Genomic DNA, 21,194 nt, shown 5'->3' on the forward strand with positions numbered 1-21,194 from the left:
CACTCCTTAGACACAATCTCCTGTTACAGCTGGCACTCTTCCACATGGCTCTCGCTCATATGACTCCTTTCATATCCTGATCCACCCTGAATTTAATCAGGTGGGGTTTTTTTTGTCCTGCTGTCTTTACTGGAAACCTGACCCAGAGCCTCATTCTTCTGATAGGAATCTTCTGATTTGTGGGCTAAGTGTATCTCTGGCTAATTTACACCCATTTGTGGTTGTGCCAACACCATTCTTTAATGTAGGAAGGTAGTTTTCTTCCTGAGTTCTTAAACCTCATTCTGTGTTCAGAGGACAATCCTGTTGCCTCGGTGTTCATTTTATTAATGTTTTCTTGCCCAAAGACAGACTGCATTCTACCAAATTCTGTGTCTGTCCTGCTCTGAATTAATCTCCCTTGTGCAGGAATGAGCAAAACTATTCACAAGGCGTGCATCTTAACAAAGTGACATCAATGCTTCCTTATTTCTTTTGGGAACACCTCACTTCATGCATTAGGGTGTGGTTCTCTTTTTTTCACATCTGCAGCACACTGATGGTTCATAGCCAACACCCCAGCTCTTCCTCTCTTCCATTTCCAACTGTGGAGACCCAAAGAATGCCATTATTCTCTGGCAGAAAAATCCAATTATTTCATAATTATATGACATTGTGCTTTGTATGTTTGATCCTCTCCTTAGGTTTCCTAATCCTCATCTTTATTTATGATGCTTCTGGCTGTCACATCAGCAAATGTTCTTAGAACATTTCTAATGGACCATGTCACTGTGCAGTGGTCACCAGTAAAAATATTTAATATGGTTGGCTCATAGGCAGAACTACTATTCCCTCTGGCCAGTTACTTCTCTTTGTGGTTTCCACTGAGAGGTTGAACCCTGGGGGTTCGATTCAGACCTCAGCAGGAGTCAGGCTCTCAATGCCATCATCCTGAGCCCCACGCCAGTCCTGATCTACCAAGCAGAATCAGCCCCTCAGCTGCCATTGACACCCACTGGACCATACATGTTCCTGACTGTACATGAAAGACAGATGCTCTAGTAAATGGAGTCCCCCTGCCTGCAGTAGACAGTTGTTGGCATATTATATATTTCAGCTCTTAGGTAAAAATTGCAGATTATCTTGTTCTTATTTAGTGCTCTGTTGCTGGTCCATTTGATTATTATTTTTTTTTTTGTCCATACTGAATTCCAGAGTGGTTTGTTGATTTTAATGTTTGTTAGAAAGACAGTGTCATTCCAGTGACCAAATGCTCCTGTAAAACCCCAATGTTACATTCCGTCCCTTCTGCTGTGAATACCAAACAGAGCCTGATAATAAATGGAGACCAAAGTATAGTAGTGGGACCAAGACACTGGTCAAATTCCAGTAGTTGTTAATGGCAAGTGTTGCTGCTCTGAGCTTGGATGCTTGATGATTTAGCTTTGATAGATCTATGGCTATAGACAGGACCTGGGAGATTCATACTTTTTCTGACTGAGTGTATAAACTTTCAAAGGGACATGGTTTTAGGGACCTGGTTTAGTGGTGGGATGGCAGGGTTAGGTTAACAGTTGGACTTGATGATCTTAAAGGTCTTTTCCAACCTAAACGATTCTGTGATTCTATGATTCTAAAGAGGTTTGACAAACCTCTGACAGATCTGTGCTTTAGTTTTTCCATATGTAATGTTATTTATATCCCAGGCTAATAATAATGCACTATATCCTATATAAGCGTCTTTTAACTACGAACTCTTCGGATCCAACATTCTGCATGGTGTGAGTTTGTCATCCCTGTAGTGTTGGAGCAGCTTTGTGCATTCCATTAACGCAGGCAGCACCTCTCAGGTGTGACTTAGCCTTCCTCTACCACAGAGGGGAGGTGCAATGTGCCTGTTGTTTTGATCTGGTGGGGGTGAGCAGGGAGCAGTCGCTTGCTTGTTTTAAATGTAGGCCCTGCTTGGTGTATCTGTTAGAATAGGCGAGTGACAGAAGCATGCCTTGGAGGGGAACATGTTTGGGTTGGCTATGGTCCAGAGTTTCTGTATGAGGTCCCTCCATAACTGGAGAGGCCACTGTTGAAAAGTTTTCTCTTGTGGAAAGTGTGATAGCTATTCTGAGCCCAGGTTTTCAGGTATCTTGAAGAGAGGATTTTGGCATCAAGGGCTTTATTCAAAACTCCGTGAGACAGCAGCGCAGACAGCAGGTACTAGGTCATTGACATATTTTATCAAAACTTTAGTTGGGAGGAACTTTTTTGTCATCAAGCTATGTTTAAAAATGTTATCTGTTGAGTATACATTGCACGATTTTTGCCGTCACTAGTAATGTTTCTAAAATGCAGGCTACATTGATCAGCCAAAGGCTGGTTGGCCTGTCACCATGACGTTCTGCATTCCTCTGCCTACCACCACCACCTGGAAGTGTTTTGTCTTGCTTAAGTCTGTTTCAAGTAACAGCTCACGCCAAGCTAGTGTTGTTCAAGCGTAAGGCCGCTAATGGCAGCGGCCTGGCTTTGTGAGGGGTAGAATGGCTGAACGAGTAGAGTTTCTGCAGGAATCTTTGTCTGATTAGCAATGTGTTTTCTATATTAAAACATGTCATGGTCTTTATTACCCTAGTGCATACACAACAAATGCACAGGAGCACCATATGTACAGCTGAAGAAGATAACCCAGGCTATTATTAGTTACTAGTTTCATATGATCCTCTAATCAAAGGTGATACAGTAATGCACAAAAGGACACATGCAAATTTACGTTCCGTATTTTCTGCCTTGAAGTTTTTTTGTCACATAATCTAAGCATGGGTTTAAGTTTTTGATGACATGTATGAAAAGGCTTTTGATTATTTGGTGGAAAGCACCAAGGAATTCTGAGCTTGTCATGTGTTTAGACAGAGCCTCCTATACAGCTTCAGGGACTGGGCTCACTGCTTCAAATAATAATACCTTGTGCATCTGATTTCATGAAGAATTCAAGATTAAAGGCCACGTATGAGCAGTCTTAATACTGAGATGGTTTGTTGATAATAAAGCACAATTTTGACTTCTTATCCTTCTAATGAAATGGTGTTGCACACGTTGCAAAACTCTGGGAATTTCAGTTTACTGTAATTCATGAAGAGAATAATAGGCAAGCAACAATGCACTGGGGTGTTTTATTAGGAAATTGAGGGCCATCTTCACTAGTTTTTCCGGATAGCTTTTCTCCTTCCTTCTCTGTTGTTGTTTTTCAGAATTGCATTGCTTTGGTACTATCTCATTTCTGCAAAAGGCAATTTTGTTAAATGTATTCCCGAATGCACTGATGAAGTTATAGCTGTTTGGCAAAGGCTTGGAGACAAGGATGCTGCCGTGAAAAATGAGCCTTGTCAACAGAAAACTGATTTGTGATCACCAAATGTGGACAATGTGGTCAATGTTGTATTATCTGTTTGTCCCCCCCATTTCAGGAGTATCCACTATCCAGAGGGAGTTGTTCTATGTCAGGAGCATCGATGGACTCTGTCAACCCTTCTTCACTGTCAAATTATATCAGAGCAGAGACTTTTTTAATCTCTCAGCACTATGGCTTTTGCCCAGTGTAACTGGATATCCTGGGGCTTTGTGGCTGGCACTCTGGGATTTGGGCATTTGGTTCTTTTTTATGCATCTGTACCTGTCTCTAGCTATGTCTCTCATCTGCGCTTATAAAATGGGCGAAAAGCACAGTCTAGCCTTGAAAGAGATGTTATGAGGAGAAATGCATTAAAGATGGTGAGTTTTGGGGGTAAGCAGTCAAGGATCTAATAGATAAAATATGAATTTGCTATAGACTGTAAAAGAAGGTGTATCTTATTCCATACTAATAGTTGCATGGCATTTTGGCACGTATGTGAAAAGCTGTTGTCCCCAGTGTCTGCTAGGAGATCATATTATTTCCTTCTCTTAACTCGTAATGCGTTTACCCTGTCTGTGATTTATGTAGCCAGGAACAAGAGCTGAAGCACTTACACAGGGGAGAGGATGGGTTCCTTGTATGCCAGAACTGTTAAAAGCTAAGTCTTCAGATCTTTAACCCATAGGGTAGTGTTTCTAAAGAGGACGCCTTAAACCTGTTTGTATTTATTTATTAGTTTCACTGCTGTGTTACTTCCACACTGTTTAACAGCAGCTGATATCTTCCCATATTTTTCAAGATCCCAGGGTGTTTGTTGTAGTTGCAATCATTCTTTTGTTGGGATCAGCAGAGTAGCTGGGCTTCTACAGCAAGCGGAGACTGCAGATCTATTTTAGCCAATGAGCCAGTAGTTTATGCTAGTCTAGGAAATTCTGCTTTCTGTTAAACTGCAGCAGCTTATTTATACTCTCACAGAGCTGGCATTAATAGTATCCAGTCTTCTTGAAATGTGCACTGCTTGTTTTGTTCTAATCCATCTGTTTGAAAAACAAAAAGTTCAATGGGTTACGCAGTACATGTGTCGCTTTGATGACAGGTTTGGAATTTCCTGCCTCAGATAAAAGAGCAAGGATTAGCCTTAAAGATGTAATTCCACCTCTGCCATCCAGATCTCACACTTGCCTTGCAAAAGGGGAACAATCCTGTCTTTGCAAGGCATTCTAGGAGACGCCTTTTGCAAAATGGAAACGCTGCACTCCAGATGCTCAGCTAAATTGTCAGGGGTGTCCCTTCTTCTACAGGCAGCTGCTAAGACCTGGAAGGGATGCTGTCTCTCCCTGTTGCCCCTGACTGAAGAGTACGAGGTGCCTTCTCAAAAATGTGCTATTTTTGTATAATCTGACTTTCACTGCATTACCTGGGCTGAACATCCTACAGGTCCTTAGGAAGGGTATGTAGTATAGGAAGGCTTAACAGAGGTGCAGGCAAATAAATGCCCTGTCCCTCATATAGATAGTATCAGACAAAATTTCACGTATTTGCTGATGTTCCCTTACTACTTGAGTACCCCCCAAGAGATACGACACCTGAAGGGTAAGGCGGGGTCCTAAAGTAAATAGTGCCTTAAACAGGCTAAAAAGCTATCGGCTGAACTCTTCCAGTGAGCCTTGATGACTGCCTGCTTTCTCACTAAAAACCTGCTAGCTATTAATTGCTATTAATTGCTATTAATGCCCCATGCAAATACTCCTATGCCTGTGCAACCTGTATCTCTTGTGTCAGTAGGAACATAGCCCTCTAACCTCTGAAAGTAACACCAGCTTCCCTGGGCAATTATTTTGGCCACTTTGTGCTAGAAATGGTCCTTTAGTACTGCTCTAACTATAAAAAAAATGTTTTAAATTACCCTGAGGGAAACTTTAAAAGGTAACAAGCAGGGGTGGAGGGGACAAAGAGAGAAGAAATGGAAGAACTATATTAAGACTTCAGCTCTCCGTGTTCTGCACGTAACGGAGCCAAAACAATCTCAGCCCCCCTTCTCTCTGTAGCAGAAAACATCCTTCAGACTGGCTCTCCTGTGCAGCCACTGCAAAGGAAGTTCAAATACAGCAGAAATAGACTTGGGAGCAGGCTCTGGTTTCCAACACCCTTGTTCAACTCCGAGGCATCTGAAATTTGGGCAAGCAGAAGTCACTGCAGCCGGGTCTGAACCCGCGTTGGTTGTCACTTTCATAGGTGTTGGCACTGAACCCTTTCCCACCCCCTGACATGCAGGAGGGCTTTTGCTTTGCAAAGTTCCGCGTTGTTGCAGTCTGAGATTCCCCTGGTGGAGGGTCCATGCGATCAGGGGCGAAGCTGTGCCTCCAGGCCAGCATGCAGAGCGTGTGGAAGGTGTATGCTCCTGCGGGGGCTTTTCTAATTCTTCCTAGTGGGAAGGTGGATGAGGAAATTAATAAACATTATGCCTACTATGCCTTGTATTAAATAGGAGTTTCAGTTGAAGAAATACATGCTTAGGAAAGCATAACAGCTCCAGGAACTGCTTAAAAGCTGAAACAAATAGAAACGCTTGCAAAACACTGTTCACAAGCTTTATAAGTCAGAACATGAAAAATAAAATGGCATTAAAAACTTAATTTAAAAAAAAATTAATAATTTCACACTAAGGTAAGGAAATTCCAATTAGGCAGAAAAATACCCAGTGTCAGAGGGGCAGCACTGAATGCTGTAGGATATCTGAGCCCCCAGCTGACAAAAGAGTTTCTAATTTAGGGCCAAATTAAGCTCTCATTTATGCTGGCATGTATCCCCAGGAACTCTTTTCATTTCGTCAGGGTACTTGAGTCTTACCCCTATGTAGTTGAGACCATAAATGAGTCCTTAAGAAGCTTTTTGCTACTGAGAATTCTTTCGGAGCCTTATCATTATTTAAGTTCTTTCCTGAATAATGAACAGGCAGAGGCAGTAGGGAGAAAAGACTGGCAGGCATGAACCTGCCGTTATAAAACAATAAAATGTCCTGAAACTTGAGGATTCCAGCTTTGTTACAGATACCATTATTTAATTAAATCCTTACTGTTTACCTCTGACATTTAAATCCACTAAACACTGGGAATCCAGAAACTGCAGATTATTAAGAGGATGGATGGACCTGATTACCACATATAGCACTGTGTTATTCGTATGGAGGCTTTTCATAGTTGTCCTTTGATAACTTCTTTCCAAGTCTAAGTAAAACAGATCTCTACAGCTGGATGTTTGTGTAGCATAGCAGGTATGTTACACATGACTGTGACCTTCAAACACCAGCTTTTATGGGCATGTCGCTTGTGGTTAGCATGATAAATGGTGTTACGCTGGCTAATTAAATCAATACATCTCATTAATGTCTCCCAGTTTCTGAATTTCTTGTCACTCTTCAGTTCCATGGATCACCTTCTGTATCTGCTTTTCTCAGATCAACATGCAATTTTTTCCCGCTTCTTTCTCTGCAGAGATACGGAAATTCCAGTAGTCTCCATCTGAAAGTATGTTTGAGAAGTATATTTAGTACATCTAATAAGAGAATAGTTGAGAGCTAACCAGTAGCACCTCCCGCTTCCCCATTAAATTTATTTTCACTATTTCACAAATGGAGGCCCTTCTGCATCTTTTGGACTTAAGTTATTAACTAAACAATGGAAATAACTTTTTTTTTTTTTTTTTGTTGAACATGCTGTCAGTTGTGTTAATGCAGGGAGAGAATGAGTGCTGAGAGATATTATAGCAAAGAATGTAAAGAATCCTACAAGAATTTTCACTCTCTTGCAGCACTGACAAGGATCTCAGTTAGGAATATGGCAAACAATATTGTCCCTATGCCTATTGTGTGTCTGTCTCTATGCTTCCACACAACAGAAAGCCTTTTTCTGTTCCCTCCTTGACTTTTGCCCTATAGTAAAAAAAACTAATAAAAGAGGTTTAAAACCTTTCTGCAAAAACCATTTTTTTCCACAAAGATAATAGCCTAAATATCTCTTGGAAGATGTTAATTCACTTGGTTATTTTACACTTTTTTTCCAGTAAATCATGTTTTCAATACCACCTCAGAATAGAAACAAAAAGGTTGGTGTTTTGGAACCTTGTTTTCTTTTTTTTTTTTTTTAAATATTCTTTTTCTTCTTTTAAATCCTTCCTATTTACAAGTTTTTTTCACGAGCAAAGAAAGGGAAGATGAGGGAAGAAATTTCTCCACATTCAAGCATTTCTCTGGAAAAAACTTGGAGGAAGCAGGCAGGTTTCTACAACAGCTAACCAAGCAAGATGAATCAAAAAAGAGCAACTGCCAATGTTTTAGGCAAGCCTAGCAACAGCCTGTGTCTGGATAGCTTGTTATGATTCAAGTCTATGTTTTAACAGGTGAAAACCAATGTTGCTTTGAATGCACCAAATACCAGTAATTCCCAAACAGAGAGCTTCCCGACTGTAGGCAAATGCCACCTCTAACTTAGACGCTGTTGTATAAATGCATTTGATCATCCCATGCTAATGCCTTTACACATGGACCTGCCCCCATCCCTGCAGCATGCCAGGACGTAGGAACACAGCCTGGCTCCTCCCTGGGACTCCCATCTTGCTTTTCTTAATTTGTGATGAGAGATCAGGAAGGTCCTGGACTAGAAACTGAGACAACAACCCTCTCTGCACCCCTACAGCCACTAACTCTGGTCCCCGCAGCTGTGGTGCAAGTGGGAAGGGAAATGTGAGCAATAAGCAACCTGACCTGTAGAGATGTTGGGGTGGCATGCTGCCAGGGGAAAACTATTGGGATGATTACACCCACAGCATCTTGCTCAAAGACTTGTCTGAGAAGCCTTTTGCTGGTAACTGAAATCTGCTTTCTGCTGAGCCTAGAGCTCTTACGCAGGACTTTTCCTGCCTTCTTTGCACTATATATATAGTAGGAATGTTAGTAAAGGCCCTGGATATAAAAGAAGTCCTCAGGTTGTGTTGCTTCATCTACCACTGCCCTGTCACATTGTGGCTTGTCCTGCAAGAATCTGGGTTGCAATCAGAAATTCCGCTCATTATCCCGAGGTGATACAAGCACTGTTCACCTGTCCTGTTTCTGCAGCTAATAGAGCTGTCAGCTCTGCTGTCATTCACTTGTCATCCCATCCAGAAACATATAGAAAGCCTTAAAGGAAACAGGTCATCCCAAGAGCAGACTTGAAGTAAAATTGACTCCTATTCAAATGTACATGCAAAATGGCTCGGACTTTTCCTCTCAATTGTTATTTGTGCTGGATTTGCATTTTGTTCAATAGAGAGTTAATGTGGGTTGAAAATATGACATTTTTCAGGAAAACAGGTGCCACAGTCTGTTCTGTTGTCAATGGTTTGTGATATTTTCATGGCATATCTGGAGGAAAGGTTTTCCCCTCTGTCTTCTTCAGTTGCCTTAAGCCCAGCATTGCCACCTCATTCAATGGATGGTAATGATTGTGTTCCCTTGTTGCATTAGATGTTTGTGCCAGGGGTGTTTATGAATGTTGTAGCTGATTTTCAGTAGAAACTTTAGTGCCTGGAGACACCTTCACATTGAAAGTAACTGAGTCACTGTAGCAGGGCAGGAGAGGTTCACCAGGTAAAGTGGCACTCAGACAAGAAGGTGCTTGTTGGCTAGCAAAGTACGGGGGATGACACCTGGTCTGACCAAGTGACATTTGCAGCTCCAGAGAAGTGAGACTTTCTTAATTTAACTGGAGAAGTGTCAAGATCATCTGCTGAGTAAGTTAGAAGGAAGTTTCAGATGGAAAGGAAGAAAGTTTCAAGAGGAAAAATTAAATCTCCTCAGAGCCCCTGAAAAGGAGATTAGTTATGGGCGTTGGTGTGGAGGAAAGGTTTTTCTCTAACAAGTGCAGCCTGCAGCACATGACACCCAGAGGACACAGCATCCCTGACATGTCAGGAAAGCACCTGCAGCAAATGAGCGGGATACTGAATAAAAAGGACCTTTTATACTTTCTCTTGTAAGCAGGCTTAGTGTAGCCTTCTTTCTTACGCCTTAAAACCCCTTTGTTATTCCAGTGTCTATTTTGGATGCTGTAAATAAATAGTCCCACTTGGTTTTTGCTTTAACCCAGCTGGAGTCAAAGTACTTGGTTGAAAACAAGACGTTCCTTGCCGAAGGCTGCCGCAGCCCTAATAGGCAACCAGGGAGGTGGTCTCCCAGGGCTGAGGAGGGGAAGCCACCTCTTCCTGAGGTGAGGGGTTGCTACGGAGGCTCTTTAGCAGGATGCTGGTGAGCATACCTGAATCCCAGTGGTCCTGAGGGAATTTGTCACCCGTGCACTTGAGTCATGCTGTGTTTTCATTCCTCTCTGAAAGGGTGAACCTCCGTGTTAAGGGTGAGGTTATCTTTTGCCATCTCTTCCTTGGTTCCTGAGCAGCTCCTGGTTTGCTAGTAGTTTACCAGCAATCATGTCAGGACATTTATTAGTATCATACTCCCACTTTTAAGTCATAAAGCAGTGAAAGGAATTATTGCTGCCATTCCTTAAGCAAGGCGACAAAGGCATGGCTGTAATAACGCATACCCCTAAGTATTTGCCCCGTCCTCTTCACATTCCTCTTTTTGTTTTCCCAAGCAAAAACCAGCACTCCCTAGCAACCATTTTAGGGCTGAGGGCACACTGAAAGCGAGCTTGACAAATGAAAGTGAGATGCTGCAGCATGTGGGACTGGTGGAGCAGCCCAGCGGAATTATCAAGCCCACGCTGTGCACAGCCGCGCCGGGCTGCATCCCCAGGGACCACAGGGACAGGAAAAATGCAAGCAGCCACCTAAGCTTGCGAGCAGGAGGTGCTCAGGGGACAGGCTCCTGCGGCTTAACAACTCTGAACCCTTTCCCGGAGTTAAGTGCTACACACTTTCTTTTTTTGGGGGGAAAAAAAAAAAAGAGTGGTGAATATTAGGTTTCCTTTTTAACAGGAGAGGAGATGCAAAAGTCCCATTTTTAAATGCTGACCAAGTGGGCAGGCCACTTACCTGGGCTGTAGAAGGCTCAGATTCAGATCCCGCCTTTGCCTGAGGCGATCTGACCATCAGTGTGTGATGAACAGACTGATCACCAGGCCCTGGGTTATCTAAGTCAGTGCTCTTTCCAGGGATGGGGCTGGCTCAGCGGTATCATCTAATGCATCGCTCAGTGACCCGTGTGCCCCTGCCATGCCAGCCCTGTAGTCCTGCCCTCTTCTCCGTGCTGGCTCTGATGACTTCCTGACCACAGAGCACACTGCTACGAATCACTAAGCAAGCAGACATTCACCTTGGTTTTGTTGGTTTAGCTTCTCCTGGAAGGGGAGAAAAGAGGAGGACAAAGGTGCTGAAGAGCAGGACCTTCTTCCTTGAGCATCAATGACTGATTGGACTGACCCAGCTGTACCTCTTACAATCCTGACTGTTAAAGCTGCTCAGCATCTCACGGAACTTTAAAATGTTCCCTGAGCTTGAGAAAGACTCTTTACCCCCCCGGTAGAGAAGCTCATCTAAGAAAGATGAGACGTGGACTTTCTTCCCTTGCCATGTATTTCTCACTGTAATTTTTTTTTCCATTTGGTGTCACACTGAGCTCCTTTCAGTTGCATACCTATTGTACACAGTAAGATTGTGTTTCTGGAGTCTAAGAGAAGTGGAGAGTTGGCTAGGTCTCTCAAGCAGAGAAATGGAGGATTGATTGTGTTTTGCTTCACGTTGTATAATCTTCAGTTAGTAAGTAAACTAGAAAAGCTGAATGTTCCCTTCCAAACTCAGTAACACATACAATTTTCAGGGACTTCAGCAAATGTCCTAGCCTCTGGCATGGCTCCCTGTGTCGTTTATGAGTACTGAGCTGGATAACTGGAAGTCTTCCTATTCGCATCTGTCAGTGTGCTCCAATGGGTTCTGCTTGCAACAAATGCTACTGAAACAAATCAGCCCCTGGAGGAGATGCACAGGAAAATAATAAGGCGAGGTAGGTGTCAAGTGTCTAGCCAAGCAGATTTTACTACCAATCTCCACTAAATAAAGTGTCAAACCTGTCAGTGTGACCATCAGGCAGAGAAGTTAAAAGGTAACAAAACAATCAGTGCAGCCGACTTTTAGGTATATCTTCCAGTTCTTATAAAAAATGGTTGTCATCATTCTTGGGGTTCTTTACAGCAAAAAATAAAGAGGCTATATAAATGCTGGAATCTTTCTCCAGAGATGTTTCAGTGCCACTGAAAATTTGCTGTTGCCTAGGTCCATTAGTGCTGGTAGAGGCTGTGCGTTTGAGAACCATGTTCTGCCCATCCCCCCATGCACGCTTTAGAAACTTCATGAGTGATTCAGAACATCCGCTGTCTGGGGTCCATGGTCGTGGCTTATTAGACAGGCAATGACTAGAATAAATTTCAGTGTCCATGACAGGCACCCATAGCAGGATGTTTTAACTCAGCCCTAAATCTTTTTGGTAGCTTTGAAATCCTTACAGGACATCCAATTTATCACTTTCTTTGGATGGGGAAAAGAAATTTTTTTTGAGGTTTTATGCAAATACAAATATGATAGAACTATGAAAGGACATCTTTTGCTGTCTGGTCACAGAGCCCAAAAATATTAATATGCCCAAGGGTAATAAATGCTACCAAGTTACTTTACTCTGAAGATGGTGACTGAGCCCATTAAGAGTTTAGTCCTCTTGATTCCAGTTACCCTGTTATACTTATTGGACTTATTCCTACCAAGTTTGTCAAAAATTACATGGTAGGACCTGAATATTTCCTTTTTTCTTGACAACAGCTGCCTATTCTCCATCAAGACACAGTCCTGTTTTGTTATTAAATCAATGCTTATTCTATTTCCTCATTGTTTGTTCTGTTTCTTTTAAGGTTCTGCAGTCAAAACAATAATGCTTCATTAGCGTTGGCATTAAGGGGAAATTGCCAGATCTAAAATTATCAGTTATTGGAGCAGTATAAACTCTCCTGCTTCAGGACATTTATCTTGGGTTTGAGCAAATAAATTGCTCTATAACAGCCAAATTCAGGATTTGGGGAATTTCCTTTTGAAGCAGCTTGTTCTGACTACTGTTGGAAACAAAACAGATGACAGTTCTCATGCAACATAGGAAAGTTTGTGCTCCCCAGCAAAAAGCTCTCACCCTCCAAAATAAACATTTGCCAAGGAAACTTAGGGATTCCGTGTGTTTCTGCACTTGCTTCCTGACAGCTTCGCATATAATAAAACTATGTGCGAGGTGCATAGTAGGTTTCATTCATATTAGGTGGTGAGACATCAGCTGATATTGCCTGTGTATTTAAGTTTAAAATATGTGTTAGAAATACAGACAGTCTGGAGCATAATAGAGTCAAGTTGTGTTTATTTTTGGTAAGGTGACTCCAAATCATATTAGGAGCTGGGGAAACATCATCAGTTCCTGAGGCAGTCACAATAACGATAGCTTTATCAGCACTCATTCGCCATTTTAAAGAACAAAGGTTAATAAACAGGAGATAGAATATTTATTCTAATATGGGTCCCTGGGGTACTAAGTCATCTTTAATGAGAAATGAGGTAATTACCAGTTCTGTCACCTTTCGTCTCTCAAATACACTTGAAGCTGTTTAATGTGAGGCCTGTGTTGTCTGATGGAAAATAAAGACTTAGAAATTATTGTAAAGCACTGCAATATCACTACATTAATGTAAAGGCAGCGAAGCCTGAATATTGAAGCATATATTTAAAGGTGATTTGAACATTTTTCTTAAATCAGAATTGTATAAGACGTCAGGACAAAAAATACATCAGTTGTCCTGGTATGTTGTCACCCTCATTGTTACAGACTACTCAGCTCCTCAAATCAGAGGTATTTTGGATTTGAAATGGAAAACATAGTGAAAGACTGGGACTGTGACAAACTGAGGAAGGACAAATTTCTAAATTTGCGTTGCCTGCCTTATATCCAGAAAGCTCGTGGAGAGCGATATGACATCAGCTAGGATGAAAAAAAAAAAATCACAAAGGCAATGCACATGAAGAATGAACAAGGAACAGCTGCCTCAATTAAAGAAAATACACGCGGTCAGGCTTCTGGAAGGCTGTAAGCCTCATTTTCCTTTGCTTTGCTGTATTTGCTGGATCAAAGATTCCTGAAGTGGATTTAACTGCCTGTCCCTTTTTGCAATGTCAGAGCAGCGGAAAGGAGATGTGATGTAGATGAGAACCACATTCTGCAGAATTAGGTTACGGGAAGATAATTACACAAACAGCCTCCATCCACGCCCTGCATAGCGCAGGCAGGATTCAAATGGTTCAAGTTATGCAGGGTGAAATAATCGCTGTCGGGTCACTGGTGGGCCAGGGACACGGCCTTCTGGAGGACCGTTTCTTTCAGCCATCTCTGCCCTAGGAATGCCCAAGCAGCAGTGAGGGACGGGTTTGCCACTACTGGCTGCTCCCCATGGCAGAGCTGGGAGCAGGGCTCTGGGCTGACCCAGCTTTGGCTGCAGTCATGGGCTTCCCCTGGAGGTGAGGTGGGTCAGGGGGTGAATATGACACAAAACTGGGAGGAGTGGCTGATATGCAAGATGTTTGTGCTGCCATTTGGAGGGACCTGGACAGGCTGAAGAAATGAGCTGACAGGAACCTCATGAACATCAACACAGAGAAGTACAAACTCCTGCCCCTGGGGAGGAATAACCCGAGACACCAGGACAGCCTAGGGGTCTCCCCAGCTGGAAAGCAGCTTGGCAGAAAAGGACCTGGGGATCCTGGTGGACCCCAAGTTGACCATGAGCCAGCAATGTGCCCTTGCCACCAAAAAGGGCTGCATTAGGAAGGGTGTTGCCAGCAGGTCGAGGGAGGTGATCCTTCCCCTTTACCCAGCACTGGTGAGGCCACACCTGCAGTATGTGTCCAGTTCTGGACTCCCCAGCACAAGAGAGACATGGAGCTACTGGAGAGAGTCCAGCAAAGGGCCACGAAGATGATAAAGGGACCAGAGCATCTCACCAGAGCTGGGAACAATCAGCCTGCAGAAGAGAAGGCTCAGGAGGATCTTATCAGTGTATATAAATACCTTCAGGGAGGGTCCAAAGAGGACAGAGCCATACTCTTTTCAGTGGTACCTGGTGACAGGACAAGAGGTGATGGGCACAAACTGAAACATCAGGAAATAATTCTTTACTGTAAGGGTAAGGGTGACTGAGCACTGGCACAGGTTGACCAGGGAGGTTGTGGAGATATTCAGAAGCTGTCTGGACACAGTCCTGGGCAATTGGCTCTAGGATATGATGACCTCCAGGGGTCCCTTCCAACCTCAACCACCCTGTGATTCTGTGAGGACAGCCCATTACTGTTGGCATTTACCTCCCAGGCAAAGCCAGGAGAGCTCTTCACCTTGAAGACATTATGCTCACCAGGACAAACCCTTTGTGGCTGTGTTTGCTCAGACTGTAAAATGCCAAGGGCAGAGAGGCCCAAAGCAGAGTGCAGAGGCAAGGGTGCTGGTGGGACAGCCAATGGGTGCGGGGCATGGAAGAGGAGGGGGAGAAATGAGACAAATAACATCCAGATGAGGAAGGGCTGAGTTCAAGTGGCCGTTGGACTGAAGATTTTGGGAAAAGGCAACTAGCAGGCTCCTATCTTTGCAAGAGGAGTAAACATGACTGTGACAAGAAGCTGTGAAAATGTCTTGGGTGGCAATAACAGGAGAAAGGTCTGGTGGCCCTGCTGTGGCCTGTCACTGGTTGGCACTGCCTTTTTTTGCAAAGGGATCGGTGGCTTTCCAGGCCCTTATATCTACTCTTGGCCCCAGGGAAGGAGACTTGCCAAGGCAGCAATGGGGACAGAGAGCACTCTGAAAAAAATTCAGATGTGTATTCACAAAGAAGTTTTGTGCCCTGCTTTTCTCCATGCAAACATTAATTTAACTTTAAAAAAATCACTGGCAAATGGCTGATGTTGGTGTTCTCAGGTTATAGTTGCTAAACCAGCTCCAGGCTTGGTTCATTACAGAGTAATGATGGCTTTGCATCTTCTTGTTCGCTGTTCAATAATTGTTCTCTTGAGTGAAAGTGCCTATTGACCTGAACAAAATATAATTGTGTCTCCCTTCAACTTTCAATTTTTTTAAAAGCATTTTGCCATTGAACTGGCTTTCTCCGATAATGATTGTATTTGTTGTAGATTTCCCTGGCAACATAACAGTATGGAAATAAGCATTTGTACTAATCCTTTCCGCTTCAGTTCTAATATGCAATTGTCATTTTTACATCAACAGCCACTGTCTAGCTTTCCCTTCAGCATAAACGTGGAAGAGCTCCTCAGCATCATTAGCGCAAATGATGTGTTTCTCAGCTTCTCTGTGCCACAGCTTCTCGGCAGCAACTTGTCCCCATTTACTAAACAGGGATAAATAGCATCTCCCTTCCTCTGCAGGTGCTGAGGCATCTGCAATGGGTTGGCACCTATTTTCAGTCTCATCCATGAAGACAATTTTCAGAAGTGCTAGCACTGGTAAATCCACTTAAAGACATTGAGAACGTGCAGACTTTAGTAAATCAACCCACTTTTCTTTCTTATTTGAAGGTTTGGAAAGCTCCCAAATCCTGGAAAGTTTGGGACCATATTGCTCCTTCCTTCCTTGTGGTGCACGAGCTAGGGAATAATTGGGGAATTCACTTTCAAGTGGCCAGGGAAATGCCACAGCAGATTCTTAGCTAACTTCTTGATTTGATACCTTCTCCATACTGAAAGATCAGCAAGTTTATTTAAAACTGCGCAGTATAATTCTGCACAACTAACTCCTCTTATCAGTGGCTTTGATCCCTTACGAAAACTGCATATAGCACTTCGGAGTGTAATTTGGTGCGGTAGGTTTATTACCTTAATAGGCAGGAGAAAATTTTCAAGACCACTCCATGCAAAATTAGCTGTTTTGTTGCATTTAATTAATTCAGGTTCGTGTGATTTTAGTGCAGCATAAACAGTTAGATGGTGAGAAATGAAGAACATAAAAACAAAATGAAAACCACTTTTTGCTGCAAAGTCGATGGTTTCAGTTTTGTTTAAAAGACTAGAAATAGCTTCTGCTAAGCACGACAAATTACTAACTAAGCTAACAGCACAGAATAGGGTCAAAATATTTTTTAAAATGTGCAGTATGGTCACTTGGTGCAGGAACTTAAATATTTAGTTTAAAATTCCAGCATATGCTTGTTCCACATGAAAAGCCACTGTAAACAGTCCCAATTACTGCTAATTGATTTAAACCTCAGAACTCAGTAGGAAATCACAGATGTTAACTGCTCAGCGATGCACTAAAACTTCCTGAGTTTCTCACAAAAGATTCAGTGTAATTGCGAGGTATCTTTTTGAGGCCCAGGGATTATATAAATCTGTTCCAGTGAGAGCTCTTCCCCGGAAAGCACTGATGTTAGGCTTATAAGGCTGTTAAGGAAAATAACTTTATATTTGTTTCAGGACCTTCACCTTGTGGAAGACTGAAAAAAAGGTCTAAAGTTTTTGTAAAGAAGAGAGAAACTCCCTCTTTTTTGGAATCCCATGAAGGATTTCAGAACTCTTTAAAAAGAAAGCTGGCCATCTTCTTGAAAAGCTGAAAAAAGATGTGCCAGAAAGATTTGAAAAAATCCAGTCAGCAGAAAATAGGTGTCCTAAACTGATATGCAACACTGAAGCTTAAGCTGTAGGACAGAGAATACAGGGAAAGTGTTCCAGAAGTCTTTGATTAAAAAAGCATAAAGGTTGTCTATGGACTATCTGGGAGCCTGAAGTTAAACAATGGACATAAGTGCATAAGCAGGATGCAATAACCACTTAAATGTAAATGAAGACAAGCTTCAGCAACCAAATTGCTTCGAGAATTAAAATGACCCTGTTCCCCTCCTCATCCATAGAAACTACCTACAGACGTTAGCTGCTGGCTAATCCTCATCTTCCTTCCCTTTTCTGTGGCAGTTATGATGATGTTCTCTAGCAGAAGTGATTTTTCTGAAAGTTAAAGAAACATTTTTTTCTAAAACCCACAGAGCTAGTAATATAAATTCTTTGATATCATTAGGAATTCAGTAATATCCCAAGCTGACGGTGAATCTCGCAGCAGAATGAAGTCTTGCAGATCAATTACTGGCAGGTTTCCCAGCAGGTGAATCGGGAGCTCTGCTTGTATGGTTTAAAGCCCGATGGGAGGGCATCTCTGGGCTGCAGATTTTTTTTTGCTGAGGATCCAGGACCTCAAGGATTGGTGGCTCTGGCACAGCTCAGACTAAGAGCAATAGCTTGCTAAAGAAAGTGAGTTGGATAAAACTGCAAATTAGCAATCAGGAGAATTGGGATCTGCTACGTGACTACCATTTTCCCACACTTCTGCATGCCGTTTGTAAAAAAGCATTATTTTTCCCCTGTGAAGCCTTCTGAAATCCCTTTAGAAAGTACTGTATGCCAGGAACATGGTGTTCGCAGTGCCACTGTGGGTCCCCGGCATGGCTCCCAGCCCAGAAGATGACAGAGGGAGAATCCCTTTCCTAGAGACTGGTCTTTGAAACAGTAACACCAGCATAAAGAGAATGTAAATGGCTACCCTTCTGCAACTTTGGCTATGTTTATGTCACTGCAAACCAGTAGGTCTGACAGAGGTGTCTGTCCCCAGTGCACTGGCCAGAAACGTATGGCTTAATGGGCAGAACAACCATGTGAAAAACGTACTCTGGCCTTGGGTAAAGAGGGCACTGCCCAGTTACGCTGGCAGGATTAGGGGATCCTCTGTGCCTACAACTACACATCAGCCCATTCCAGGGCACAAAGCTTACCCTGCCTCTCCTTCATACCCCGGCCTCTCCAAAACCCAACAAGGCAGTAACAAAACATCAATTAATGATCATCATCCTACACCTACAGGGTCACATAGGTTGGAGAGCACTGTTGGGGTCATCCAGCTCCAAGATGCCACTCAAGAGTGGGTCAACATCCACCACGTTCCTCAGCCTGGCTGGGGCACAGCCTTTGTACAGCGGGAGCACAAGCAAGGGCCATTAGCAATGTCAGTGTGCTCCTCTGGCTTCCTCATCACCGTTTGCTCCTTCTTGGCAAGTCTGCTAGTGTTTTGGGCAAGGCCCCTGGTTTACCCTGCAGGCTTTTCCAAAGGTGTTGCCTGGACTGGAAAGACTCCCTCAGCCTACATTTGTACTGTGCTCTACTACTTGTGTATGTTTTATACTATGTCCTTCTCATATTCTAGTTTTAGGTATGCAAACTGAAAGGGATCTACTGTGTGTGTTGTCTTCCTATCCATCCTCTTAAACATACAGATGAGAAACCAAAGACGGACAATTTATGCTGGGAATAATGGCCCCAGAATCAGGAGCAACATATTTCCCTGTGTTGTTATGAGTACATTTTGGAAATGTTATCCTGCTGTTCATTTAATGAGATTGCACTGGGGAAAAAAGGAGAAGGAAGCAGGCGTGGCGAATGTGTCTAGCAAATCTTTAAATGCCTGAGTGGTGATGATCATGTGAGCATGGGTTTATTGCTCTGCATTTTAGAAATACATTTTTAAAACTTCCAATTTTGCTAGGCATTTATTTGCATACAGGCAATTCTGCCTCTCCTTTCTGTAATTTTATTGCAGCTGTAATACACGTTTTGGAAATCAAATGCATTCCACTATATTTCAAGGCTCTGGCTATGCTACTTGGTGATATCTGATTTATGAAAAGAAGGCACCGTTTGCCCCACCCTCTGTGTATCTGACGGAAAAGTACAGTAAGTTGAGATTAATATATCCATTCCTTGTGCATGTGGGTGGATATAAGGGAGATGCAGATTTCAGTCTCATAGATGTTTCTCCTCGCACCTTATGTAAGCTTGACATATATTATTGAGGGTTGTTTTCATCTTTACTCCTCCAGTCTCATGCTGGATGCTGCTAATGGGATGGTAGGTTTATGGGCCGTTGAGTCTTCCTTGAGATTGTTCCAATTACGTCTTAGGCCTTTGAACTTGTCTGTCATTCCTGCCTTCTTCAAATTAAGCAATGGATGGGAAGGGAGGAGTTAGCCTCTCCGTTTCCACTGAATTGGCTACTGTCATTACACTGCTTTCTTTCTTTTCTCTGCCTGTCCTAGCATCTGTTTTTTAGAAAACAACTTTTCAGTCAGTATCCTTTCACTCACTGGAGGTATTACTCTTAGGAGCAACTCAGATCCCACTATTTTTGTAAGTTGTATGTCAATTTTAATTTGAAAGTGGCACTTGAAGTCACATTCCCCCTTCCCCCCCACTCCCCCGCCCTGTCTGTATCAGAGGTGTTGAGGTGGTCTCTATGGAAAAACTTTGGCATTTTGGATTTAAATCAGTGCTTTTGTTCTGTGTCCTTGCCAGCCTCCTCTGAAAGGAGCAATACTTGGTGCTGACCAGCATCCTAAGAGATGACTCTTCTCAATCTATTTTTGGTTACCGGACAGTACTGGATATAATTTTATTAGCCATTTTGCCTTTAGTCAAACTCTGGTTACCTGATATGAAATGTTATTGTGTGGTTTCTGAAAGAGTTATTTTTATCAAATCGTATTTAAGCATTGGAAGTAGAGCTGAACAAGCTGTAAAGGGAATGTTAGGTTGCTAAGAACTTAAGAAGGGTGTTGATGGAAGATAATATCTTGTAGAAAACTGGCTAGGCTAAAAAATAACCTTGCTACATCTGGATACTGGTTTCGTCACGGCATTAGACAGCTATTACAGAACCATGTGCTGTCTTTCCTGCTGTGAACCAAGAGGTGAGAGAAGCAAATTTTTTGCCATTTTTACATTTCATTAACAAATGGTCTTACTTGAAAATGCAGTTCTCTAGATCTTGGCAGTAGTGAGATGCCTGTAGACAGGAGCATAAATGTCCTCTCAGTGATTTGTGGGTCTGGATATTAAACCTGCAAAATTCTAAACGTACGTGGCCATGTATTGTACGATGAGAGCGCTGGTAATGTTATTGGTCAAAATACCCTCCATGAGACCCATACAATTCCATGGTTTTGTAGCAAACTGCAGCGTCCTATCGTCAGCCTTGATTACTGTCTTCCAGATGAGCCTCATACTCAAGAAAAAGTAATATCTAGCTTATTTTCAAGCTGCTGCAGCTCCTTAGACCTTGCAACAATACAGAAATACTATTCTTAACCCCTAGAATAATTATAATCTACCCTTAAGGTACCAGCCATTGAAAGTAATCATGTAAACGCTATTATACACCTTTCCTTCTTCCAAATTACTTGTGATGAATGAAGTTACTGCAAGCAGGGAGTGAGTGCTGGGGCATTCATGTTTTGGGGGGGTCAAAATACCCTCCATGAGACCCATACAATTCCATGGTTTTGTAGCAAACTGCAGCGTCCTATCGTCAGCCTTGATTACTGTCTTCCAGATGAGCCTCATACTCAAGAAAAAGTAATATCTAGCTTATTTTCAAGCTGCTGCAGCTCCTTAGACCTTGCAACAATACAGAAATACTATTCTTAACCCCTAGAATAATTATAATCTACCCTTAAGGTACCAGCCATTGAAAGTAATCATGTAAACGCTTATTATACCTTTCCTTCCTTCCAAATTACTTGTGATGAATGAAGTTACTGCAAGCAGGGAGTGAGTGCTGGGGCATTCATGTTTTGGGGGGGACAGGACATGTCATGCAAAGAGCACGCCCACAGATGCTGCTCTTCTGAAGATGTTTCTAATATTAGATTTGTGTTATTTATCTCTGCTCTCCCTGAAGCCAGCAAAAAACCTACTGAAAGAAGCCAACAAGGAAAGTAAA

The sequence above is a fragment of the Egretta garzetta genome, unplaced genomic scaffold, assembly GCF_000687185.1.
Source record: "Egretta garzetta isolate BGI_Z169 unplaced genomic scaffold, ASM68718v1 scaffold9, whole genome shotgun sequence".
NCBI classification, from domain to species: Eukaryota; Metazoa; Chordata; class Aves; order Pelecaniformes; family Ardeidae; genus Egretta; species Egretta garzetta.